Source organism: Dipodomys spectabilis, unplaced genomic scaffold (genome assembly GCF_019054845.1).
Source record: "Dipodomys spectabilis isolate Male_0828 unplaced genomic scaffold, ASM1905484v1 ptg000054l, whole genome shotgun sequence".
NCBI lineage: Eukaryota > Metazoa > Chordata > Mammalia > Rodentia > Heteromyidae > Dipodomys > Dipodomys spectabilis.
This window is the reverse complement of record NW_024870731.1, coordinates 31,410,032-31,437,684: the sequence shown is the minus strand read 5'-3', so window position 1 is coordinate 31,437,684 and position 27,653 is coordinate 31,410,032. Positions and strand designations below refer to the sequence as shown.

Genomic DNA, 27,653 nt, shown 5'->3' with positions numbered 1-27,653 from the left:
CACCATTGCCCAGAGAGTTCAGGATCCTCGGACGATTGCATTCCATTGCACCTGTTGACTATCCTCTCCCTTTTCTACTTGAGAAGAACAAAACCTAGCCGTCCGATGGAGGTCATCACCTCCATCATAGCATGTTTTCTGCAAACCAGCTTAGTAGTCATCATGGTACATGAAATGTGTCTGCCAACTGTATCGACAGTCTCGCTCTTCTAGACCACAGCTGGCCCACAAAACCTGCTTCAGTGATGAAAATGTGCCATCAGTACAATGTCCAGGAAGCTAGCTGCTGGCCACATAAGGCTCCCGAGAAGTGGAAATGTGGATAGGGTAACAGAGGAAATGGGTTTTTAGTTTGATTCAGTTTTCATCAATTCAAATATAAGTAGCCGCATGTGGCTAGTGGCTATTGTGGGCAGCCCAGGTCTTTACTTTGAGCTCCTCGACTGCTAGGTAAAGGAATGTTTCCTATGGAATATAGACGCTAAAACACTGGATGAATGCTAAGCGAACCAATGATAAAAGAGTCATATCAAAACCTCTGGTTCAAATAATTCCACACACACATACAAATAAAAAATCCTACCTATGAGCGTGAACTATATTATCATGTTAGATTCTCACATTGATCCTGTTTCCCTATTTAACAGAAGAGGAAAAAAAATCAAAGATCACAGCAGGGAAAGTGACTCAGCCAAGTCATAATCATGAGAAATAAGACCAGAGCACACTTGCCAGTTCCCTTTAAATCCAACACATCCCCCCCCCCCCCCCACCCTCGACATTTAGTTGTGGGTCTCTGAAAATACAAATTCTAGAAAGAATGGTCTGTGATTTTATGCCTTGCATAGAGTCCACTGGGTTATTTTACCTTGCTTGAAATTGGCTTTTTTTTTCTTTTTCAATCTTTTGGTAACTTCACAGATGCCATTTCTTGAGCCGAGGGGGGTAGCTGGCTCACACAGGCTTTTGTTTGTTTGGTTCGACCCGTGCCGCTCTTTCTTCTACACCGCTATACAGACTGTCCATCCAGTTTGAGATACTAGAGGTGGGATGTGTGGTGATATTATTAAAACTGAAGTTAAGCAGACCACAGCTCAGCAGAGGGAATGGCATTATAGTCCATCTAAAACCTTAATGCAAAGTTGTCTTTATAACCTGAAAGCTTTTTTTCCCCCCTTTGGTGCGCAGTGTCTAAATTAGGGCATCAATAGTAAGGGGAGGGTAATTACATTTTTGGTGCATAGTGAATCTCAATTCTTATTTATAAAAAGTCGATTAGATTAAATTCTTATAGCTTCCTCGCTCATTCTATTTCCTTTGCTCTGTATTATGAACAATAAGGTAATTTTACTTCGGGGAAAGGGTTTTTTTCTTTCCTGCGTTGTTCAAGTTCTGTCTTAGTCACTCACCTATCTGTCATCCACGATACATTTCTTCTGTCTACAGAAGTGCGAACATAGACTATGCAGACTCGATCTGCTTGGCTGCGTGTTGCTCAGCCATTGGAAGCACAGGTACAGAGATGAAGAGTAGGTGATTTTATAAAGGAACCAAAGAAAGAAAAACGTTGTTCGTAAGTTTATTTACTAAGTTTATTTGGCCGGATTCAGTATTCAAGATTTGGCAAGTGCTTTTTATAGAGTGAGCATAAAGCAGGTTAGCAAGAGAAACCACTGGAAAAGTGCACTGTGTCTAAATACTTTATACAATGAAGTGTTTTCCAAAGAGAGCTTCAGGAAGGCTTCTGGAGGAAGGGACAGGAGCGATGGTATGAGAGAGACTGGGAATGATAGAGACAGGGAGCCATTTCTAGGTGAGGAGAGCACAGAATTATGGTTATAGATAGGTTTGTGCACAATGCAGGTTGTGATGGGAGTGTGTACAGATGGAGGCATGGAGGTCAGATTTTACTAGGCCAAGCAGTGGCCCAAGGTACCGCCGGCCCTCTACATTCCTTTGGACATCTCTACTGTACTCTTCTAGCTTTAGGCTGCTCAGAACTGTTCAGGTCAGGATGGCAAGTGACATGTGACAGTCCTCATAAAATTGAAATGATTCCTAATGTCAAAAAAAAATAAGGTGTACTGGGGGAAGATATTTTAGAGGTTCAGGAATTTCACAAATTGGTATTTTCTAAGGTTTGTCTTCCAGATGGGTGGGTTTAAGGAAAGCACCTGCAAGGACAGTAAAGAAACTTGATAATGCATTCTGGGAGTCCACGGAAGGCCTCGGTGTGGCCAGTGAGTCTCAAAGGGACTCAACTAAAGAATGTCCGTCTTTGGCTGCAAAGATGAGTGGTTCAGGTCTGTACCAGTTTCCTGATGCACTGAGCTTTGTGACTCAAAGACCCAGGTCTCCTTTGGCTGCTGACGGTGGATTTTACCACAAGAAGCTCAGGGAAGGAACGGATGGAAAAACGGCCACCGTATCCTGGAGATCATGAAGCAAGGATCCAGGCAAGAAAGCCAGCCACCTTCTCTGCATGGAACATAGTTTACAAGACTGCACTCATGCTCAGCACATTAGGCACATGACTGGTAAGAGCAGGTACGTCCGGTTACACCTGCATGTGGCTGCCACCTGCAGAGCCTGTCTGGAAGAACAAGGCTGTGCTAAAGAAGATGCCACCGTCTCAGGAGACACAGAGATGAACACTGATGCAGAAGAAGGGAGGTCAGCCCTGACACATGGGACCACTAACCACATCAGAAATGACTGGAGACGGGTAACCATGGCAACAGAGTTCAGTGGCATGGTAAGGGCTGAAGGGTGGGTAGATGGTGAAAGGCAGGGCATATGGATAATTCTTTTGAGAAGCTTCTGAAAAAGAAGAGGGAGAGAAGGAGATACAGAACTGAGACAGTTACTTTGCGTCTTAAACTGAACTAGTGTCACAAAATATCACCAAAATCTTGTATACATACAGTATGAAATAGTCTTAAATTTCAGAATTTTAGAAGCATTTTTATCTAACAAACTAGAACCTTTTTTTTTTTTTTTGAGGTAAGCATAGAAACTTCTAGAAGCAAAGAAAGTGAAGAAGAGCAGATTATACCTGGCAGGCATGTTTTAGAAGACCCACAGACGACAAGAACAAAACCCTGTCATGTGGTCTGGGGGCTGCTCGTGTGAAGTCAATCCCTGAGCAGCTCAGAAAGTTCTGGGGCCTGGCAGGTACAAAGCACCCAGCGGTTGCATAGAAGTGTATGCATGTGGCAAAGCGTGCTATCAAAATGTGAAAGGAAAACAAGTGTGGTGCCAAGTGGTCTTCTAGAAGGTTCACTCAGTGGCAGTATCATGGCCCCCCCCAGTGTAACCCTAGGGGTCACAGTCATTTTGAAATGTTTCTACCGGCCTTTGATTCCCCTGTAATCCTATCCTCCCTCTTCGAGTCCTCCTCACCCCTCGGCTGGCGCATTTTACTAATGGAACGAATCTTTAACCTCTGTAACCATGTTAATTTATGGTGTATTTTGGTCTTTCAAGATGTGAAAAATGGAGAGCTAATACAACTTCTCTTTGTCTCACTCCAAAAGGGGTTTTTACTATGGGGTCCTTGACATCTTCCCCTTATTTTATCTTCCTGTTATCTTTCACTGGAAACATTTTGTCCATTAGCTCTTTTCTAATCACCTCCGAAAATGGCCAGATTTACAAGCAACACATGAGAGAGTGAGAGAGAGAGAGAGCGTGTGCGTGCACACAAGAGAGAACACACACACACACACACACACACACACACACACACACACACACACACACACACACACACACACACACACACACACACACACACACACACACACACACACACACACACACACCAGCCAGCTTCTTCTGACAGTCAACAGGAGCAGCATACATCTAAATAGTGGAAAAGTTTATTTGCTTTTGCTGAGGATGTGCTAAGTGATTTTGCAGTATGAGTGCTGTGGCCTTCTAGCACTTAGACTTGCATTTATTAAATAAATTTGTTCTCTAACTCGAGTGTTAAGTGTGTATTATGAAACCTCAAAGCCAATTTTGGTGATTGCAATGTGCAAATATTTTTTAAATTATGTAATTAAATAGGACTTGGCCTGCAAGGTCCAGTGAAGTAATTTATTAATTGAATCATCTGATTTAATTGTATGCTATTTTCTTGCATTCAGAGAATCGCCTGCATCTCTTGCTGAGGACAGGGAGACTTGTGTGCCTGTCATTGGAGATCCAGAGATTTTTTATGAGAAATATTTAGTGCTTAATGAAACAGTAACAAATAAAAGTGGGTTTATTCTGTGTCATCCCTACATTCTGTTTTGGTGTCTGAGTCTAGTGATTTTAAACTCAAAAGCAAAGAGAAAAAGGGAATCTTGCTAGGCAGGTAGATTATTGTAATTCCATTGCGTTTGTCACTATGTTCTCTTTAAAACAAATAACTCTTTTAGTCTTAATTGTTTGCCAGTATTCAGGGTTATGTAAAGTACTTGTATAAAAAGAAAAGCCCCTTTAATTCAGTGTTAGCTACATCTTGCTAGAGCTAAAGCCACACCATATCTGTTTCCTTAAAATGTCATTTAAAAGGTATTGTGGTTTCGGAGCAGCAGCTGTGACTGAAAAGTATGTAAACTAAGCTGTTCTTGCTCATATCATTTTTATATTCTTATGTCAGACCAGAAGGCTGCTTTAAATTTATTTTTCATTGTGTATTAGTTCTAGAGTCTGAGTTTCTTTTTTCCTCCTCCTCCTCCTCCTCCTCCTCCTCCTCCTCCTCCTCCTCTTCCTCCTCCTCCTCCTCCTCCTCCTCCTCTTCCTCCTCTTCCTCCTCTTCCTCCTCTTCCTCCTCCTCCTCCTTCTTCTTCTTCTTCTTTTCTTCCTTGTTAACATATGTTCTTTGGGACATGCTATACTCAAGTCCTTAAGAAAATAACAATTTGGGAGGGGTACCAAAATAATTTATTATTTGTTTTATTTGGGGGAAGACTAACTAGAAACAAATTTTTCTTACTCTCCCCAAGTAGGATTTTTGAGTCTAGCATCTGTGTTTTAGGAAATGAAGGAATTCAGCCTTACTATATCAAGTAGCATGTAAGGCAGTAACTTTTAGAAGTCCAAATTGCTTTCCTGAAAGGAAAATATTTTTTGTTGCTATTAAATACAGTTTATATTGCCACTTCCATCCCTTCCCCCTCCCCCAGTGGTGGCCATTTACTTAAATTCTTAGTTAATATTCCTGTATAGAAACACCTTTGCCTTTAGAGCTCCCTTTTTGCAAATTCCTATTTCACATGCCATGTGCCTCCTGCTCCGGCCCCCCACATACACCCAATCAAGTTATGGCATGGTGTCATGGCTACCAGCAGCTGATGTGGGTGACTTTCAGTAATGATGGCAAAGAAGATGTGCATTTTTAGTACCTATAATGCCCTGCTGTCCTACTGTGGAAATGTAGAACATAGGAAAGAGAGAGAATGAATGAATATATATATATATATATATACACATACATATATATATATATATATATACACATATATATTCTTTTCCTAAAAGGTTGTAAAAGCTGAAGTATGAGCTGTTAGAATTTCCATGGTAAATATAATTTGATTACATGTGCTGGTAATTTCCCTCAGCACTTCAGGATTTCATTTTGAGAGTTGCTTCGCAATGTTTTATTTGCTTCCAGCTTTTAGAAACAAATTGAGCCCTAATAACTTTCCCTAAGAAGCCCCCATTGATTTGTCTTGTTACTGTAGGCTCACATCTGGGTGACCCAATGAGGGAAGTAAGTTGGCAGGGCAGGCAGGTCTCTCTGGTGGGTCCAGGCTGTCTGGCTTGTCCCAGCCCTCTGTCTCTTGTCCGGCCCAGATGGGTCCCAGATAGAAGCTAGCTCTTCTTCTTGCTTCTTAGACTTGAAACTAAGCTCCCAAAGTATCAGGGGTCATGGTCAAAGTAGCCAATAGGTTATAGTCAAAGACAGTGGTCATTGGGCTGACTACTAGCTGTATCCTGGGAGGGAATCTGTAGTGCTTTGGAAAATCTTGTGAAGTTCAAGGTCGAGGTCAGGGGTCCTCAGGCCTGGCGCAATGGCTGCTTCTCAGCCAGTACGCCCACAATTCAGTACGTTAGCAACTTGTTCAGCGACCACTGTGTACCATTTTATTAAGGAGAAACTGTTTCTAAATGATGGATGTATTTTCCATGTTCTAGCCGGGTTCCTTGTGGGTCCTGATGTAAAACCACACTCTAGCCTTCTAAGGAAGTTTCCTTTCCACTTCACCTCATCACCACTTGGGGAAGCGATGGAAATCGATCTCCTTTTCTGCTAACTTTGAGCTAAGTTGATTACCAGGAATTTTCTTAGGAGCAGAAGTGACGGGGTGCCTGGAGCCTGGAGGCGAAGGACTGTATAGAAGAAGTTAAGCTTATTTTGATTCTAGCTTCACATGCCACAGCTTAGCACAACCTGCGAGGGCATTTGGAACTTCTCCTGCCATGTTCTGACCTCTTTGTGGTTCCAAAACCTCTGCACGTGACTGATAGTTCCAGTATCTGCGGGCCGTGGCCGTTGCTTGTCTGTATTCTTGGAAATTGTGTGTGATGTCTCTGAGCTTTGTGTCCTCGGTCATACACAGAATCTACTCCTAACGAGGAAATGGTTTGAGAAGACCCCCCCAAGACATAGTCAGCTCTATTCTTTCAGATCTCCTCTGACTTGCACCTTATTTAAGCTTTATTCCTCAAAGCATGGATCAGAATTAGTGCTAAAGAAATGTAAAGGTAAGCCAAGTGTCAGTGGCTCAGGCCTATAATCCTAGCCGCTCAGGGGTCTGAGATCTGAGGATTGTGGTTCAAAGCCAGCCTGGGCAGGAAAGTCAGCGAGACTCTTCTCTCCAATAAACTACTCAGAAAACTGGAAATGGTGCTGTGGCTCAAGTGCTAGAGCACTAGCCTTGAACAAAAGAAACTCAGGGACAGTGCCCAGACCCTGAGTTCAAGCTCAAGAACTGGTACCAAAGAAAAACAATCTAAAAGTTAGGCATAAACGATGCCAAACTTCTCACTCCATCCTAAGTCAATTCTTGGTCACGGATGAAACAGAGTGAATTTCTGATCAAATAAATCCCCCACTGCTTTTGAGTGGGCTGTTCTTTTTCCATCATCATCATCATCATCATCATCACCACCACCACCACCACCATCTCTGTCAATGATAAAAGTAGGAGATGGCTTCGTTAGCCTTCTCCTTGCTCAAGCAGAGAAGCACATGAAAGGGAGGTTGCATATACTGTAGTGGGCAGAGTGTCTGGGCAGTTCAATAAAAGGCTGGTTCATATAAAAAGGCTTGTTTCTATGTGGAAAATATGAGCCTGTCTTTTTTTTTTTTTTTACATGGACCAGGTGTGGATTAGTTTCCTGAACCTTTTACCCAGCCATATTCCCGCTTGTAATTCTTCTGAGGCATAGTTCAGCCAAGTCAAAGAAACATGTTATTAAAGGTGAGCTGAAAGGCATTTAAAAAATAAACAAACTGTTTAAGATCCTAAATCAGTAACAGAATCTATATGCACAGACTTGAAAAGCACAGGGAAAGTGTTTCAATACCTTTGAGTTCCAGACTGGATTCTCTTCTTGCCTACTTTGAAGATCTCCTCAAAGACCTTTTGGCTTGCTGGCAGGAGTGGGAGTCAGTCCTGACCTTCCACCGTAGTTCTTTCCTAACTCACTGTCTGCTTCCACTGAGGTGGGTGAAACCCCAGTCTGAACTCTATGGTTCCCCAGTGTTACGTTGGGCAGAAGGATAAGAGCGCTCATTCCCTGTCAGCACTGTGTTTGGGAGCAGTGTAAAATCCCATTCACATTCTGCCCTGTTTCCTCACCTGTAGTGTGGCAGTCAACCAGATGTTATAAACAACTTGACGAGATGGCAGAGATAAGGTGTAGGGGATTTTAGATTTTTAGTTATTTTGTTTGCATTTGATTTTGGTTATTTTATTTTTAGTTATTTATAAGTTTTAGTTATATTATCTTTGCCTGTACTAGCAGTGACGGTTAGATTGTTTCATGTATTTTGGGTGCCAGGCAGTATTCTATGCTGTTCTTCTCCTTTATTAATTCCTCAAAACACAGATGGTGAACTACAATTTAACCCATTTTACAGGTGGGCACACTGAGGGTTAAAGAAATTAAGGTCCTGAGTTCATTAGACCAGTAACAGAGCTTTGTTTTGCTCTTGAGTGCTTTTACTAAGCTTCGTGGGTAGAATCCGAAAGGCTCTAGTGCAGTAGTAGCACTGTGCTCTCGGCGAGATGCCTCAGGGAGCATCTGTAAATACATGCATTTGTCCTGTACTCCCTCTGCCTTCTTCCCTACTGGGTACCATTGTTCTCTACTTGCGTAACATTTTCCCTGCTGTGTAACACCGTTTTGTACCTGTTGCTTTTCCCTATCAGGCAATTTCAGCTCAGGAACAGATACCAACTCTTTGTAGCCTCTTGGGCCATTTCTTCCTCCATTATCTTGAACTTTTGTTGTGATGGGGACATTGTGTAAAAAGTGTTCACATCTTTTCAAGTCATTTCAAATAAGCAGGATTGGGAGCAGCTCATAAGAGAGGGTGTGTGTGTGTGTGTGTGTGTGTGTGTGTGTGTGTGTGTGTGTGTGTGTGTGTGTGTGTGTAAATGTCTTCCTTGTCCTCCATTTATGAGAGAAATACCTCCTTCAAGTTGGAGCTTGAAGCCTGAATTCTCTGTTGTGGACTTAGAATCCCACCCTTGGCAACAGAGCATTGCCCCTGACCTGTCCCTGCTGTCTTAGAGGACAAAAAGGACAGTTCAACCACAGCTTTTTGTTTGGGCCCATTTGAGTGGTTATATTTCCTGGAAGGCATGGGCTGGGCTTGTCCAAGTCCCCAGCTGGCTCCAGCCATTCCTGTAGATGAGGTCCCTCTCTGCTCTGCTGTGGTGGCCTTGCATATATATGTCCAGTCCAGCTAGGCATCTGTCCAGCATCTTTTCTCCCTGGCTGGGTTCTTGGGGTTCTAGGAGCTTTGTGATCACCATGATGAAAAGTTACCTAACATTAGTAATACAGTATCCTTTGAATGTACTGATTCCTTCTGAGCTAAGGAGCCAAGAGGATGGGCTGTATTGCTTCTTGGTTTTACTGGCTTTTCGGAGTGTTTCAGTGTGAGCTTTGGGAAAGACTTAAGGGTAGAGGAGAGTCGAGGGTAGACTGGAGCTCTAAGCTACAAATGTCAGGGAAGGCAGGAAAAGAGGCATGGGAAAGGAAATGGGAGGACCAGGTGCCAGGAAAAGTTGTGTCATCTTTTGGTATTTCTCTGGTGGCCAAAAGGTAAGTTTCTACTTTGAGGTCACTGGCAGCCAGTGAGAGGCCACCACTGCCAAGGTTGGCAGTTGGAGAACTAATAAAGGAAGGGGCGTGGGAAGTCCTGGGAGACCTTTGTTTGGGGGAGAAAGAGCAGTTGGAAACCCTCCAGCCACGCCGGCAACATTTGTGGGCCTGTTTGAGGTGTCAGCACACCCATAACCAAATTAGCCCTGTGCACAGGCAGTGGTGGCTATGGCGTCGTCAGTGGGCGGAGCTGGGGTGAGATGCTGAGATGTCTTCATGAGGCTCACAAGCAGGTTAGCTGTCCTATTTCCCTTCTTCTTTCTTTCCTCTTTCCCTCCATGCCTCCTTCCTCCTTTCCCTCCTGCTCTTCTTCCCTCCCTCTCTCCTTTCCTACATTTTTCTTTTCTTTTTAATTTTGCTGGTCGTGGGGCCTGAACTCTGGGCCTGGGCACTTCCCTCAGCTCTTCAGCTCAAGGCTAGCACTTTACCACTTGAGCCACAGCCCCACTTCTGGCTTTTTCTGCTTATGTGGTACTGAGGAATCAAACCCAGGGCCTCATGCATGCAAGGCAAGCACTCTACCACTGAGCCACCTTCCCAGCCCCTCCTACATTTTTCTTTTGTTTTCCCTCTGTCCCTCTATCTCTTCCCTAGTCTTTTTCTCTCCTCCCCTCCCTCTCCCTCCCTCTTCTTCCTCCTTCCCTCCTCCTTTTTTCTTTTGTTTTCCCTCCTTCCCTCTGTCTCTTTCCCACTTTTTCTTTTTCTCTTTCTCCCTTTCTCTTCCCTTCTGTCATCCCTTCCCTGCTTTCCTCTTTCCCTCTGTCCCTTCCTTGTATTTGGATTTCAAATACAGGTGGCTAGTGCTCTACCTCTCTCTACAGGGCTACAGTTCTGGTTTTCACTGGGTATTCTTAGGATAAAGTCTTGCTTCCCGCCTAGGACCACACTGGAGTCTTCATACACCTACTTTAGACTTCTTACATGGTCCCTACAGTATTGGGCACATGCTACTGTGTCTAGCTCCCCTCTGTGCAGATGGAATCTCCTAGACTTTTCTGCCAGACTAGCCTTGAACTACCCCTCACACATACATACACTCTTCCTTCTTCTACCTATCCAAGTAGGATTACAGAAACCACCAGCCCTCCGTGTTTGCGTGTGTGTTTAATTTTTTGAACCCTTACCATACGGAGCTGCTTTTCTGCCCTGAGATACTGAAAACACATCAGACAAAGCCCTTGCCTTCATGACGTGTATGCTCTATTATTTGTCCTGAATTGGAATGCACATAGTCCAAATTAGTATGACTTGCTTCATCTGTTAGCTAATCTGGTCTAGAAACTGAACTGAATCCCTTTCACAGGGGATTGAAATACCAAGAGCCAGATGTAGCCACAAGTCAGTATCCTTGAGAGTGTGTCACCTGGAGCCAGCTGGGCTAGCCTGCGTCTGGCAGGCAGCTATACACCTGCCCATTGGGGCCAGGTTCTGGTGGTGCAGGATCAAACTATTAGCCAAGGGCTCATACATCACAGTGTGTGTCTTATGCTTGACCACTGCTCATTAGACCAGAAGGCTCTGGGCAGAATCACCCAGAACATAACCACACATGATTATGGCATTGAAAACCAAGGCAAGTAAGTCTTCCTTATCACTGGACATAGAGATGGGCATGAGGGAAAGCCAATGTCAGGAAGAAAACAAGTAACCTAGACAGCCCTGCCTTACAACTGAAAACTGTTGGCCAGTATAGACACTTGCTTCTAGCGGATACTGAGGAAGAACACGTAGGAGCATTTCTGCAGTATCCATTTTCCCTGGTTGTTGTCTTTTAAGGACACAGGGTTTCCATAAAGCTTCTTAATTCCTACTTTTGAAAGCAGTTCAACTCCTACAAGCAGGCTGTATGTAACTATCCTGAATCCAGCATTTCTGTCTGTAAAAGTAAATAAGAAGTATATAAATAGGTAAAATGTGTCAGCTTACCTGTGTGTAAAAGACTTCCTTGTTTATTTGTTTTTAATAGCAAAGAGTTCCTGGTTTAATGTACCGGGCAGGCCATGCTAGTACACAAGATAGTGGTGGAATTTGATTGTTCACTGTCCAGTAATAACTTCACAGTAGTTGTTCAATACATATTTATAGACATAGAAGAAAGCAAAGTTCCAAGGAATATCTTGCTTGTAAAAGAGGTGATTAATGTTATTTCAACTAAGTTGAAGGTAGGTGTCCCACAATTTTTGTGTCCTCCAAAATAAAGATTTTAATTGGAATGGTTTAGAGTTCTTTTATTTTCAGTTTCATATGTTGGCCTCTAAAGCCTGATTAAGACAGAAAGCACAAGAGGGCATAGACCAAGGTTTTGCAGTGCACTTCCTTCGAAACCCAACCGATATGTCCACGTGAGAACATCTTTATGACACTAAGGTTCTCAGTGGTTTTTCAAAAAAGTCCCAGTCTGAGTAAGGCTGCTAATCCGGTCATCGAACCGGGAGAAATTAATAGGATACTAGTTTATGTGTAAAACCAAAACAACAACAACAAAAAATCAACTCATGCTGGGTGCCAGTCACTCAGGGCTGTAATCCTAAGCTACTCAGGATGCTGAGATCTGAGGATTCAAAGCCAGCCAAGGAAGGAAAGTTTTTGCCAGTATTATCTCCAGTGAACCACCAAAAAGACAGAAGTAGAGGTGTGACTCAAGTTATCCAGCACTAGCCTTGAACAAAAATACCCAAGGATAGTGCCCAGGACATGGACGGACGGACACACACACACACACACAAACACACTCACACACACACACACACACACACACAGAACTCCTGCATCCTGACTGAATTGTGTAAGTTTGCTGTGCAGGAAGCATCCGTGGAGCCGTTTGGTTTTGTGGCATTGGTGTGGGCTGGCTGGGGATAAAGTTGAGGCATTGATATTGTATGAGGAGAGCCAGATGGTCGCATTACACATCTTTTGTGTTCTTGTTTGCTTCTTAAAGCAGTTGCAGAATTTTGCCCTGGGCGATATTTTCTTCGTGCCTGTGTGTTCTGCTATGAATTTACTTTTGTTAGAGTACTTTGAAAGAAATCCTAACTGGGAATTTTTTTTTTTACTTACGTTATAAACTTGTGAAGTCAACACAGTGTGTTCATAAAAATACTTTTTTTAAAAATGTTAGGCGTATTAGTAAATAGGGGGAGGAGATCTGCTTTATTTTTTCTTAGCATAATGACTTTAACCTTATTTTATATCAATTCAGAGAAAATCTCTGCAGAATGATGAATGTGAAATTGATGGTGAATGAGTGGAGACAAATCAGATACATTATTATAGCAGAGATAAGGCCTACCTGATAAAAGATGTAATTTTTTCCCTGACTTTTTATTGGTTCCTCAGGTCATGGATTTTACTAGTGAGTTTGATTTCAAGGCATTCAACTTTTTGAGATTGTGTTAGTGTGTGAGTTTTTGCCTAAGTATTTGGTTAGCCTTTATTAGAATAGTTAATCACACCACCATTGAAATTTATATTTATTTCCCACTAAAAACAAATTATCTTTTGCAGTCACCAATGACAAGGGATAGTTAAGATGTTCTAACTGCATCTTAAGGATGATATTTTATCACCGAATGCCTGTAACGAGGGACTGCTGAGCTAGAGCCATTTTCTCTTCCTTTTCCCATCGTGATTCAGTACCTCAGAATCATCTAATACCCATTTTACAGTCCTAGTTTGTCTTTCTTCCCTCATTCAAAAGAGAAAAAGGGACAAATGCAGTTTCTGTAGGCAATGGTTTATTTTCCCATGGTGCACAGATTTTCCAGTTTGAGTTAGAACCTGCTGTCCCTGATGAGTGCACAGGAAACTTCCAGAGCCTTAACCTTATTGAAATTTCTGCCAGGGTGGTGGTGGGGGGGGGGGGTCAGTCACAAGTCTGAGACGATTGCTTCCCAATAATGAAGCCATTGTACGCATCCTATCTGATCAGTTCTTGAAATGTTTTAGTAAGTCTATCTTACAACATTATAAGCAGATAATCAGCAGCCTTAGAAGGTCCCCATCTGGACTGTAGAGTTCTTTTACTGCAAGATGTTTTGCCTTTTTGAGATAGCTCTCCTGTTTCATCATCTGCTCCGCCGAGATGAAGTGCATATGAAAAGTCAGTGACTCCGAATCCATCTGTTGTTATTATTTTCCGCTGATAATTGGCTTGAACAATGAAATGTCTGTGTCTGAAGCCTTTGAAACTGTACACCCTGTTTATTTTCTAGAGGTCTCACTGCAACTGCACCCCCCTTTCATCCTCCTCCTTCATTTTCTCTCATGCTTACAGCAAGTGGCGCTTGTGTAAGGATGACATCTTTGACTCTATGCATCAGTATGTGTCACGCAACATCTAAAGCATGCGCAGGGATTTTTGTCACAACCCCTGTCTGTGTCTGTGCACATTGCTCTTGTAGCCAGCACTCTTCCAAGACAAGCTTACCTGGGCCCCAATGCATGGATCCCTTACCTGGATCCATCATCTTTATTTCCCAGCCCTCATTAAAGCATTCCTTTCAAGGACAATACCTAATGCATATGGAATTAGATCCTACCTATAACTGTATATGTGACATCCAGGTTTGAATGACAGAAGCATTACTATTGGACTCCTAACAGCACTTCTATGAGCTGGCTCAACCAGGAGGAGATAAGGAAGTGGGAAGTCTAACTATCCACTCCAACCAGCAAAATAGTCCTCAGAAATTTCTCTGGGATGGAAAAAGGTTTTCTCACAGGGATGTACTGATTGAATTTTGGTCCATGGTTTGTGTCAGTATCAGATCATGATTGTCCAGAGAGGCAGATTGTCTAACACCTTGTTTAGAAGGTCACTTCAAGGCCAAACTAGTGAACAAAACCAATCTTTTAGTCACCCTGAGAGTTTCTCTCAGAGAACCTATACGTTCTTCTTTCTTCCTTTTATTTAAAATTTTCTTTTCCTCCAAAATTACCATAATATATATTTGAAGTAAGCTTTTTGTTTGTAACATTAAAAAACAAAACTTCGGTGCTGATTTTTTTTTTCATTCAGATGATATATTGTACTAATAAAATAAAACTTGATTTTGAATTAGAAAGCACTTTATTTCTCTTGGCTAGGAGAGTTGAGTTTCCTCCTGAGGCTGAGAAGAATCCACATTTGAGCCTTTTGAATGTAAATTACAATAGAAACCTATCTTATAGAAAAGCAGTGTTGGATTTGCCCCCAAAGTACAGATGGCATTAGAAAGGAGAAGATGAACCTAATCTTAACTCATGTTTCAGCAGAGATCATTAAACACTGAAAAAATGCATTAAGAATTATTCAGTTACTAAGATCCACATGTGGCTGGATCACAGAACAAGAGGTCCCTGGTAGTGAATTTACACAAAGTGGGAAAAGGTAGTAGAGAATTCCCAGTGCGTGTCTCTCTCTCTCTCTCTCTCTCTCTCTCTCTCTCTCGTTTAAATTCCTGGGTTCTAACGACTAATTACATTGAGGTATGGCATATTTTCTGTCGAAATGGAGAAAAATTGTTGACTATAATTATATTATTTAATTGAAATTATAAGTGGTTGAGGCCATTCAGTTAAAAGCATCCCTTCTAATACGTGGGTGATGCTTTTAAATGACTGGCCTAGATTGGTGGGTGACATTTAACAGGAAGGCATTTTGGATATATTTTTGGAAAACTCCCCATTATTTTCTTTAAATGATTAGTGAACCAGAGAGTGTCCTGACGTTGAATGTGCATGTGTATTGCCTTTATATATATCCATATGTGTACGTGTGTGGGTATACATGCGTTCATCTACACATGGGTATGCATGCACGTATTTTATATGTGAATCTTTGTAAGTCCAGGTGAAATATAGCTTTCTCAAGGCACAGACTCACAAGATCAGTTTATCATGCCACGATGCGGAGAAACAGGCAGTTGTATCTTTTACCTTAAATTGTGCTTGTTTAAAAGCTCACACTGAACGTTAGCTCTGTAAACGCAGCCCACAGCAGAACTCTGCTGGTGTGAAGGGTGCCAAGTTCTTTTTGGAGTCGCTTGAAATACAATAGTACTCTATCTCCCTCCCTGCCAACCTCCCCCTCCCCCGCGGGAGTGAATTCTTAATTACTAATGAATGCAATTCATTTTAATTGTTATTATAGCAACATCGCATTTAAGGGTCTCCTGTTTTATGGTGTCCCCGAGACCTGGCAGTGTCTTCTTGTCAGAGAGAGGAGGACAGGTAGAAGGCACAGCGGGCGTCTGATTGAGCCAGTTATTCATTTGCTGAGTGTTTGTGTTTATGCAAAGGGGCCTCTTCCTGCATATTTAATCTAGAGTAAGGCAGTGGCTTTTGTTACGTTTAACCCACATACCTTCAGTCCTTCCTCCCTCTGCAGCCAGCTTGGGAGCCCCGGGAGCCTGCGGGCTTCCAAGTGCCTGCCTGTACTTTCTTCCTTCCAAACTCAACTTTTCTTCCATTGTGTGAACATTGCCTTTCCTGCCCCAAAGCTTTGCCTCTCCACCATGACGGGGTAAGTGTGGACCAAGCCAAGCCGCCACTTCTGTTTCGTTTTACAAACATGAGAGGGTACTGGGCTGCCCTGCTGGGCACCTCCGGAAAGCCAGTCTGGTTCCGGGCCCTTGGTCAGTTGGTGGCTGCCTGGGGAATAGCGCAGGACAGGTGCCTCGTAGGCAATGGTGGCCGGGTTTTGGACTGGCTGGGAGAAAGAGGCTTTGGGGGACTGGACAGAATGCAAAAGAAAAGGGAGAGAGGGAGCGCAGCTTTATTATGCTTTGTGCTCACAAACCCTGTTTTGTAACTATCCCGCAGATAATGCTGACATTGTTTGCTAAAAGCCTTCCAACAGTGTACAAAAGTGAACTGGAAGAAAGCTGGGGAAACTCTGTTGCTGTATTGTGTGGACCGGGCCAGGGGCCTCCCTGAAGGTCCGTGTGCAGGAATAGGAAGGGTTTTTCTTGTGTGGAAATCGAACCATCTCTTTATTGATATTAATAGCACACTGGAGATGTTGGCGTGGTGCTCTGGGAGGCGGTAGAGAGGGAAGGAAATCTGATCTTGCTGGGGTAAATGACAGCCTTTTGGCCCCACAGTGAAGAAGACATCCATGCAGGCTCAGTCTGCAATAATGGAATCCTGGCTTAACTGTTTGCTCTAGGAATTTTAATCTGGTGCTGTTTGTTTTTACTATCCGGGGTCTTGTTATTTTTTGTTGTTGTTGTTCTGATGAGGGGCGGATGCAATCTTTATTTTTCAAGTGAATTAACAGACCCAGGGAAATTGTTGTACTTGGATATCTCTGGGTCGGGGTGAGCTTTTGTTTTTCTTTTTTGAGGTGAGAGTGTTTATCATTTTCCTAAGAGATGCCCACAGGAACTCTGTCCCCGGTCTAGGTATTTCAGGGTGCGGGAATTACATCGTGCCTCTGAAATGAGTTCTTCCTTCCCACTCATCTGCTGCCTCTGACTGAGTAACTGTTTTCAACAGAAGAGTGTGCTGTTACCCCACAGGTTGGAAAGTGGGAGAATTTAAATAAAATTTCATCAACCTTATTAAAAAATATGTGGGGACTTGGGTACAAATCAGTCTGGAGACTTAGAAGCATTGATTAACAGTGAGGCTGCTGACGGCTTTTAATAATAAAATTACAAATACTCTATCTAATTGTAAGTATATGACTTTTATACTCGGTTTTTTAAGAGGGAAAAATACTTTTTTTTTTCCTCCCCGAGAGAAAGTAACTCGACAGAGCACCTTCTGTGATTAGCGCTATTGTATTCTTAAATTTTGATTGATAGAGATAATAGTTTTCACTTAAAAATACAGACAGGTACTTTAACTTTCCATGACAATAGCTATTTGCATTTCTTTTATCTTTTTGTTTAACATTTGTGGGGGTGGGGATGGATTTGATTATTAACTCTTATTGCACACCAAAGGTAAATCTAAAACAAAGGCTTTGTTAGGGCTTCAAAAGCAAAACAGCAAATATTGTTTTTGGGTTTCAACACGTAAAGGCTGCTAAAGGATACCTATAAAATATTTTCACGTGGCCGTGGCCAGGGTTTTACTTTTGTGGAAGGTAAGAGAGAGTCATTCTTGCAAATGAGCCAGATCTATCCAGGGAGGTAGCATTCTTAGGAGGCCCTGCCTGCCAGCCAGCCTACTACAGAGATTTTACCAGCAAGCCTTGGCTTGGATTGCTTGTGCCACGTGGCTTGCTTTGTAGAGTATTTTAGATATTTTTTTTTCTTGTCTACTAGAATGGACACCAAAGTTAGGCATCCTGGTTTGAGGATGAGGAGAATAGAAGGGAAATGTGGTCTGCAGGAATAAGATTAGGATTTGGGAAATGATGGATTTGGATGCAAAATACTTAAGTTCTTTGATCAAACCAAGCAAAGGGATCTAGTGTTTACACACTAAGGAGCATGTGTGGTGTCTTAAGGTCACTTCTGGTGGCCAGGACCTGAGCTGGTCAGAAGTTTCTCCTTTCCACTGTCTATCTTCGCTTCTTACCCTCCGTTTACTCTCTGCTGTTTTATTGTTTTTCGTTCTTCCTCTTTTTCTAACTTTTTTTTTTCTTTCTTAACCGCCTTTCCATGTCTGTAAAGCTGATTTCCAAGAAGGTTTTTCTAAGTGTAGACAAGACAGTGACCCTTGTGTGATCGTTTTCCAACTAGTCAAATATGTGTTGATATATCTCTTGTTTTTGAAGAAATCATTGAAAAATAAGATGAAGAAAGCCAGCATGGGTTAAGATTGACTACTTAAAGAGGCAGCCCTCTCTTGGAAATTGGCCTATTTGTACCTATTTTCACAAATGACTTGTGTGCCTCTCTTGCAGGGTCTGAGGGTCTGGGAATTTGAGCCATGTTCCTGGACTTCAGAGAAAGAGGGGGTCCTCTTCCTTGAGGGCTGGCTCTACTGATTTCCATCCCCCAATGGGTTGGGCACTCAGAGGGTTCTCATCCAGCGCTAGCTGTGCTGAAGCTTGAGGTATCTCCCTTGGTCCTCCTGGAGGGCCTCTTTTGCACGATTTCATAATGCGAAGTACAGGGAAGAAAACCCCATCATTTGTTTTAGCTGCCATGAAAGAAAAGGAGGAAATACTTTTAATAGAATAAACACACACACACACACACACACACACACACACACACAAAACAAAAAAACAAAAAAAAAATCCCAGCCCTTGTGTTGTCCCTTCTCAGTCTGTGTGAAGGAAGATCACACCTCCACACTTACCTGCAAGTCAGTTCCAAGTTGGACCTGTGAGTGCCTGCTTTTTGTATTACTTATCAGACGGATTCAGTGAGAGGGGAAATATGCCATAGAAAGTGCCAACTTGAAGCATTACAATCACACAGGAGCGGCACAGTGCAAAGCTACGAATGGAGACCAGGGCAGAACAGGGAAAGTGTTAGGTTAGTAGTAGATGTGGCAGGTGAAATGTGGGGCTTCCTCTTGGTCTTTCTGATCACCATGTAGCCTCAGGCAAAAAGCACATGGTCAGTAGGGAAGAGACCGGGAGCAGCTGTACTTGTTCACAGGACATTTGTCATTGCAGAGAATGACAGAAAGGACATGTTCTGTTTACCGGCTCCTTGGCTCCTTTTTAAAACCTAAACCAGGAGGAGACTTTAAGAAAGAAAGAGAAAAAAAATGTAATTTGTATAGCATAGGCATTTCTTTTTTTAAAAGGCAAATGGACTGGAGAGAATATATTTCTTTTACCTTATCTCTTTATTTTAAAAAGTTTTCATGTTTTAAAGTTTTACTTAAAAGCTCTGCGTAATATTTTAATTCTAATAGTATGCTACCAGCAAACACACAGGTAAATAGTTGATGCATTTGACCAACAAAAGTGAATGAATAGCGAATACAGATTGGGAACTGCATGTTTTATGCTTTTGGCAAAAGGTGAACAGCATATTTTTCTTTCCGTTGTTGGTTTCTGATTCTTCTAAGCTTCTAATGATGCCCACTCAGGCCCCAGCACTACCCCCTAATTTTCTTGTCTATTGTATTGACACATTTTATTTAATTCAGCATGATGGCAAACAGCTGTTGAACTATTAATCTTTTCGCAGCCAAACTGGGGGGAAAAATCTTTCAGATTACTTTGCTAATGGATACATTTTCTGGAAACTAAAATCAACAGAAATAAATTAATGAGTGGTCAAATGTGCATGTGCATGAAAATTTATGGAATAGAGTTTACATCTCACTGCCAATTTTTTTATGTATAAGTGAACATTAAATGTAGCCAATTTTGCATTGCTTTAGTGTGTGTAGGTTAGAGGGTCAGTTATATAGTTTTGTTATTATTAATTCTTTTTTTTTTTTAACTCTCTGCCCCTGGGAAAAATTACATTGAAAATCAAAAGGGTGAACCAGCTTCTATTTCCATTCGGTTATACACTGGATGTAGATAGTGAGCAGAGAAGGTAGATGAATAGGGAAACAAGACCCCTACTTACCTGAAAATATTCTGCAGGTTTTAATGTAGCACTAGAGATAACTTTATGCAAAGTAGGCATTTCAGCAGGTTTTTTTTTTTAATTAAATTTTAATGAGGTCCAGTTGTTTGTCAGGCCTATATGATAGCAAATCTCATCTGCATTGCAAAGTCTGATACTATAGTTCTGACTGCCAAACATGCAAAAAATAGACACAGCTCAGTAGATAAACATATAAGTTACTTTAGAGTGCATGCACTGGAGAGCATGTCAAGGCAAAAGGAGGGAGAAAAGGGTCTTTTCTTGCTTTGAATTGCACAGGGGTCTGCCAAAGTTCACGTGTACATTTTAAGATTTGATGAGGGTTGGGGATGTAGCCCAGTGGTAGAGCGCTTGTGAAGTATGTGTAAACCCTAAGTTCAATGTCCAGTACTTAAAAAAGAAAACAAGGCTCATTGGATGAGTGAAAGACTGATGGCTGTAGACATTTTTAGGTGGATGACTCTTCTGTGCCTTGCACCTGGGAGCTCTTGTTTGAGTACAGTAGGACAGCTTTGCAGATAGATATATCTGACCATCACAGCTCTGTGGTGCTTTCTTAACCATCGCCAGCTTCTCACTACAAGAGAAATCCATCCCGAGGACGCAGTTCGGCAGTAAAACAACAAGGTTTTCATTTTCAATTTGAATTGCTTTGTGTAAAAACAAACAAACAAAAAAAGGGATTGGGGCAGGTTACAAAATAGTAATTCGAAGGTCTCCAAGCTTGGGTTTTCCCCACCCAAATGATGAACATTTATGGTGAAACCTTCCAATTTCCTCTTACAGTAAACATGAAAATAATGATTTCACTCAGAGCCGGCATCATTTTTTTTTTCCAATCTTAATGGCAAGAATCTGCATCCACTTGCTTGTGGAAATGTCATAAATTGGCCTCAGATCAATTCTTCAAAGATAGTACACAGCAAAGTGCCACTTGAAATTTTTTTTAGTCCTACTGAAGGAAGATTTTACTCTTCTTATCAGTGTGACTTGCCTTCTACATTCGAGACTGACAGAAGTAGAAGCAGGGATCTGTTCATATAAAATCTAAACTACTTCCTTACATATTGTTCTCATGAGCGAGCAAAAAGCAATCTGCCTATTAGTAAAATAATGAGAGGCTTTCATCACCTTCAAAAACATTATTTGAGCATTTGGCCAAGTGGATGGGGAATGAATCCTCAACCCTGTTAGTAACTTGATCTAAAATTAATAAACAAATGTTTTTCTTTTCACTTGGGCCATATGTTGATCTGAGTTCGATGGGCGGCTCGCAGTGTTTCTTACAGGCTGACATTCTGCTTTGCATAGGGAGGTATGCAGATGCAGGAGTGATGTGGGAGAAAATGTGTTTCCTGCTCTCTTTGTGCTTTAGGAAGCTTGGTTTCAGTTGTTTATTTCATCTGACACGAATCATTTGTATTTAACTTAGTATATCTGGTAGAGATACATGCTCTGTGAACAGCTTTCACCACCAATTAACCAACCCCCCCCACATCAAAAATAAAAAAATTGTGCTTTTATTCATTGTCCAAAAGTAGTACCACACATCATATCTCCAAGAGCGAGCTCCTTTCTGAAGAGGGAAAAACAAAATAAAGCTTTTGCTTTAATGAAATTAGAGATGTTGGGGATGTTAACCAAACAGAGACGTGATCAAGTATCAGTCTGGTTTCCAAAAACAAAGGCTTATGAGTCATATATTATTCCACATGAAAAATAATTTTTTTCTCATATTACAGGCAATATGAGAAAAAGTTCATATGTAAAATGTGAAAGGTTTCACCTTGACTTTTTCCATCCCAAGTTGATTTTGGTGTCTTGAGGAACAGACAGGTCCAGACAAGTGGCCATCTCCAGGCCTTCTCTTCTCTTCTCTTCTCTTCTCTCCTCTCCTCTCCCCTCCTCTCCTCTCCCCTCCCCTCCTCTCCCCTCCCCTCCCCTCCCCTCCCCTCCCCTCCCCTCCTCTCTTGTACTCTGTAAGTCACTTGCCAGTAACCATAGCTGAGCTCCTGTACTGTTTTTGCTCCTGTAGGTACTAAGCTGGGGGATGCTGCTTGTGTCACTCAGATTGTGATGTTCTCTTTTGCTTTCAGGGTGAGAGGTGACCTTTTGAGGTGACTATAACTGAAGATTGCTTGACAGAAGCCAAAAAGAAAAGGTAAATGTGAATATTATTAGTGGAATTATATTTAGAACTCTCTTCATCACCTTGGAGATCTTCCAGTTTGGTTGTTGCCACAGATCTCTACTTGTGAAATCTACATGTGTGTGTTTGTGGTATATATGTCACTTGTTTTTAGAAGTCTTACAAGATTGTTCTCAAGAAACAATCCTATTGTGTCACAATTTTTCCCCCAAATGATGTCAAACTTTCCCATTTGTTGAAGTTGAACTTTTAATAACTTGTGCTTGTCGAGTTGGTAGGTTTAAAGTTAGAAAGGAATATTCACATTACACACAAAAAAGTGGTGATTCATAAAATTAACTCACTGCAAACAAGAGTAAGGCCTGTCAATGTTCTGTGCTGAAGTGGTGTTGTCTGATTTATGCTCATTTTCTTTGTAATTGACTTCTTTAAAAAATTAATAGGCAGGCACCATAGCAACGCGCCACATTGAGGGAACTGCTGAGCAGAGCGGTGCACATCCCTGTAATGTCAGCGTTGGGCTGCCTTGTTCTCTTGACCTTGCTTGGAAATCAAATGAGTACTTGATTTTAAAAATGAGAAGTTTTCAGAGAGACTAATGTAACTTGATGAACTAAAAGCCAACTTTAATTTTCTCAAATTCATGTTTTGTTTTGTTTTGTTTTTAATGAGGGAGGGACAGCTGAAAAAAATACATTAAAGTGCTTCTCGTTCGTATATATTTACTTGAGATTTATTTTTTATATTTATATTTTTTTTATTTATATACTTACTTTCAAAAATATGCTGTGGGGCTGGGAATGTAGAGTGCTAGCCTAGCATGCACGAAGTCCTGGGTTCAATTCCTTAGTACTACATAAACAAAAAAAGCCAGAAGTGGCACTGTGGCTTAAGTGGTAGAGTGCTAGCTTTGAGCAAAGGAATCTCAGGGACAGTGCCCAGGCCTTGAATTCAAGCCCCAGGACTGGCAAAAAAAAAAAAAAAAAAAATACTGTGGGAAGGGCCAGGGTCACCTTGCGCAAGATAATTTGGACATTTTCATGTCTCCTATTTCTTGAGTAGTGGTCTGTTTCATTTTTGAATTTGGGCCTTTGGCTGTTTCATTTCATTTAGTGGCTCTCTGTCTGTTTAACAAGTTCATTTCTGGCATGGTTGAATAAAGCCTTTGCTCCAGTTTATCTATTTATACAATGAAGACTTCTTACTATTTAGTCCAAGAGGGTTTTGTTATAGAACTTTTAGAGCCGGAAGATGGTTTGTTTGGTTTTGTCTTCATTCTCACATAGGGCTTTTGGTTTTAGAATGTATTTTAAAGAAAATAGATTTTTTTTTTCTGTCCCTTGTGGGGCCTGAACTCTAGGTCTGGGTGCTGTCCCTGAGCTCTTCAGCTCAAGGCTAGTGCTCTACCACTTGAGCCACAGTGCCACTTCCGTCTATTTCTGCTTATGTGGTGCTGAGAAATCAAACCCAGGGCCTCGTGCATGTAAGGTAGGCACTCTACCACTGAGCCACCTTCCCAGCTCCATAGATTTATTTTTATAGTTGCCTCCTAGCATATTTGATTGGCATCCAAAGAGGGGGAAAATCCAACTTGCTTTACTTCACTGTTGTTTAAGTGAAACATTTGTGGCAAACCCCCGATTATCCTTGTAGAAGTTAGAGATCCACACCAGACATTCCAGGACAGGGGAAGCTGATCCCAATATGTACTCAGGATAAATATCCACAGCACGATATGGCAATTCACTTCACACTTGGCTGTGTGACTCAGTTTCCAAATTTAGTCCTTATGAAGACTCTGCAAACTTTTTCTACCCAAGTCCAGTTAATAAATATTTTTTTTTGTTTTGGGGGCCACAGCCACTTTGATGCCATTTTCTCTCTGGTGTCTGTCACCTCTCAGAGTAGATCACAGTCCAAGATTCACCTCCTTCAAAGTCTTGCAGGTGCTTAATTCACCTCTTCCTGTTAGCTGAGATTCCTGGTGACGTTAAAAACAGTGATTCAACAAAGCTGGAAAAGCAGTTAGATAGAAAAAGTTGAGGATATAGCTGGAAGCCGGTGGCTCGCCTGTAATCCTAGCTACTCAGGAGGCTGAGATCTGAGGATCGTGGTTGAAAGCCAGCCAGGGCATGAAAGTCCGTGAGACTCTTATCTCCAATAAACCGCTCAGAAAACTGGAAGTGGCACTGTAGCTCAAGTGGTAGAAAGTTAGCCTTGAGCTTAAGAGCTGAGGGACAGTGCACAGGCCCAGAGTTCAAGCCCCACGACGAAAGAAAGAAAGAAAGAAAGAAAGAAAGAAAGAAAGAAAGAAAGAAAGAAAGAAAGAAAGAAAGAAAGAAAGAAAGAAAGAAAGAAAGAAAGAAAGAAAGAAAGAAAGAGAAAGAAGGAAAGAAAAAAGATAAAGTTGAGGGTTTGTGGTGTGGCTGAATATGAGAATGCCTTCCTAGCACTTGTGAAATCTTGGATTTCATCTCTAACACCCTATGGACGTGTGTGTGTGTGTGTGTGTGTGAGAGAGAGAGAGAGAGAGAGACAGAGACAGAGACAGAGAGCTTGATCCTTATCCACCTAGCTTCAAATAAGAGCTTGATCCTATCACCCCTTTTGCTTTTGCTTGATATAGTCACAATGTCTGTTAGGCAAATATGATTCCCACCCCTTCCCCGTTCCATGGAATTGTTCAAACATAAAAATATGGTGCATTGAGAAAAAAAAACACATTGCAGAAACAAATCTTCCAGGAATTTGTCATTAGCCTGGACTGAGATGGATAGCTTCATGTTTATTATGAAATGCTTTTTTTCATAATCACTGTCAAGCACATGCTCTTTTGTATCATTTGATATCCTGCAAATAAGCACCTTCATTAGATTTCTGGATCCCCAAATATTTTCTTTCTCTGATGCTTCCTTTCATAATTCAAAGAAAGCCAAGTAATGCATCTTTGTAGTTTCTCTGTTTGACTGGATTGCTGGCTACATCACAGTAAGTTTTTTTGCAGTCTATGTAATGGTCCTTGGCTTTGCTTTTGTTACAGTCTTTGTGGTTTTTTTGATTTTTGTTTTTGGGCCAGTGCTAGGGCTTCAACTCAACTCAGGGCCTTGTGTTCTCATTTGGCTTTTTCTGCTTAAGATTGACATGTCGGCCATTCCATCACTTCTGACATTTTATGCTCATTCATTGGAGATAAGAATTTCTCAGATTTGTCTGCCTGAGGTGGCACTGAACTTCAGTCCTCATACCTCAACCTGCTGAGTAGGTAGGATTACAGGTGTAAGCCACCAGTGCCCAGCCGTAATCACTGTTTTTATTCTTTCATAATGAACATTTCATTATTTTTGACTTATTTTAAGTTTACTCTTAAACTTAAAGTTTATTTTTAACTTTTCCATAATGAATCTATTGTATTTATTTGATTATTAACAGTAATGTAATTGTTAAGAAAAATAACATTTTTTCATTTTATTGTATATATTCCATATTTTCATGCCTATTTCAATTGTTTTAGGAAAATTAGGATCTATAGGCTCATATACAAATATGTAGTGTCTACCTTTAAGAAAGCTCAAGGATCTTTCAAAGACAAAATCTTAGGTATCTCGTTCGCTTGTATATAATAATAGAAAAACACTTTATTAGAAATAAAAGATTTTAAAAGGTCTATAAAATGGGCATAGTAGCTAGCATTTTTATTCCTGATGAAAAATCCTTAAAGTCTCTTAAGACATTGCCATCTAGCCATGACCAAATCCAGCCCATCATTCCCACTGCAAAAAGGCTAAGGGTTTCCAAGAGCAAGCACTCCATCCCAGATTTGAAATCTGGAAATTCTTCACAGTCAGTATTGATGCAAAATGTGCTACATAGGCACTGCAGGAACAATTAGCTACATGCATTCACCTGGCCTGGCAAATTCAAAGAAAGGAAGCCATTTTTTAAAGTACAGACTAAAGGTTTGAAGAACCATAAATAGCAGTCATCCTACTTGGTAGTGATATAATAATTTTCTTCCAAGTAGATGAGAGTGCTTTATACAGTTGGGCCTGCTTGCTGGCATTCCTGAGAAGTAGCTGGCAATTATTGTAATTCCTGCTTTACTGAGTTTGAAAGTGGTCCTGGAGAGTATAAGTAACTTACCGAAGAAGGTCATCTCAAATGTCTAGATGGAAACTAGAAAGAAAACTTGGCTCTGATCACAATTACACTAATGTCTTCCTGTGGCAGCTGCTGTAGCTTCATGGTTTAATAAAGATCTGTGGCATTTTTCTCCATTTCTCCTCACCCATGTCAGTTCACCTCATTACATTTTGCTTAAAACTCATATCTAGTTTGTACAATTGATCATTTTTTGTTCAATCCTTAATGACATCACAAGTCGAACAGCATTGTCACGCCCACAGGGTTATAATTAAGTGGTTAGTATAAAGTATTAGGCATCTTCAAACTTCACATAATTAATGATTACAAAATTTTCCCCATACCCGATCACATTCTTTCATACTAAATGAGGGAACTATAAATGTATATACTTTATTCATATTGCCTTATGTATTATAAATTATTTCTTGGATAAAAATAACACTAGGGCTGAGGAAGGTAGCTCAGAAGTAGAGTGTTGGCTGACTAGCATGTGCAAAACCCTGGGGTTGATCTTCAACACCAAAACCAGTGAGTAAATAAAAGCTGAAATGCCATTCAGCTATTTGAAATGTTACTTATTGGTGCCTTTGAAAGTATGTATTTCTTTAAATATTTACTTAATGACAGTAATACTTCTTGAATGATTGAAGTGATCTTTTACTAGCATTCGGCATTTGAATTATGTAACTCTTAATTCATGAAGCTGTTAGGCACACAGTGTAAAAAAGTCTTCATTGCATAACCAGATGGCTACATTGGCTGCATAGAATCAGTCAGCCAGCTTAATTAAGCATCGGAGTGCTCTCTGTCCCCACAAACACATGACATACCATGTCATGTGATATACAACTCATCATCAAGTCTTAGCTGATGTAACAAAGAGCTCCCAATATGCAATGGTTTCAGCAAAATAGAAGGTAATTTCTCTCATCTAGCATTACAGCACAGGTAGGTTTGACTAGGGACATCCTTCTGTCATCTTGGCCCTTGGGAATCTCTTGGTATCTGTGAGGATGGAGCAACAGTGTACCACAGTGGGGGAAAGAAATCTAAAACGATATGGAGTACTTCCTAAAAACGACCATCTGTACCTTGCCCTGTTTTTTAAGATGGTATTTTTCTTTTCTTTTCTTTTTTTAACATTTCCAGGATTTTTTTTTTCCTTGAAGGGCAGGTATCAGTACTGGGACTTAAACTCAGGGCCTGGATGTTGTCTCTGAGCTTTTCTGCTGAAGGCTAATGCTCTGCGATTTGAGCCAAAGCACCACTTTCTGTTTTCTGGTGGTTCATTGGAGATAAGACTCTCATAGACTTTCCTACCTGGGCTGGCTTTGAACCTCGATCCTTAGATCTCAGCCTCCTGAATAGCTAGGGTTATAGGCGTGAGGCACCAGCACCCAGCTTCCACAAACGTTTAAGAGCTGTTGAGAAACATCTCTCCCTCATTGGTTTCCAGGAGCCTGGGAGGAATTGGA

General features: G+C 41.3%; 1 protein-coding gene across 5 annotated transcripts in view; it reads left to right on the top strand.

The window, feature by feature from the left end:
* Foxp1 (forkhead box P1) overlaps positions 1–27,653 on the top strand; it is a 606,957-nt gene that overhangs the window by 248,533 nt on the left and 330,771 nt on the right. For 3 of the 5 annotated variants that reach the window (XM_042679675.1, XM_042679676.1, XM_042679673.1), the window contains exons 1-2: positions 15,738–15,895; positions 21,983–22,047. The gene's annotated coding sequence lies outside the window, so the exon portion shown is untranslated. Of the gene's footprint in view, positions 1–15,737; positions 15,896–21,982; positions 22,048–27,653 lie in introns of those variants that run through there. The other 2 variants (XM_042679678.1, XM_042679674.1) reach the window with 1 other exon arrangement.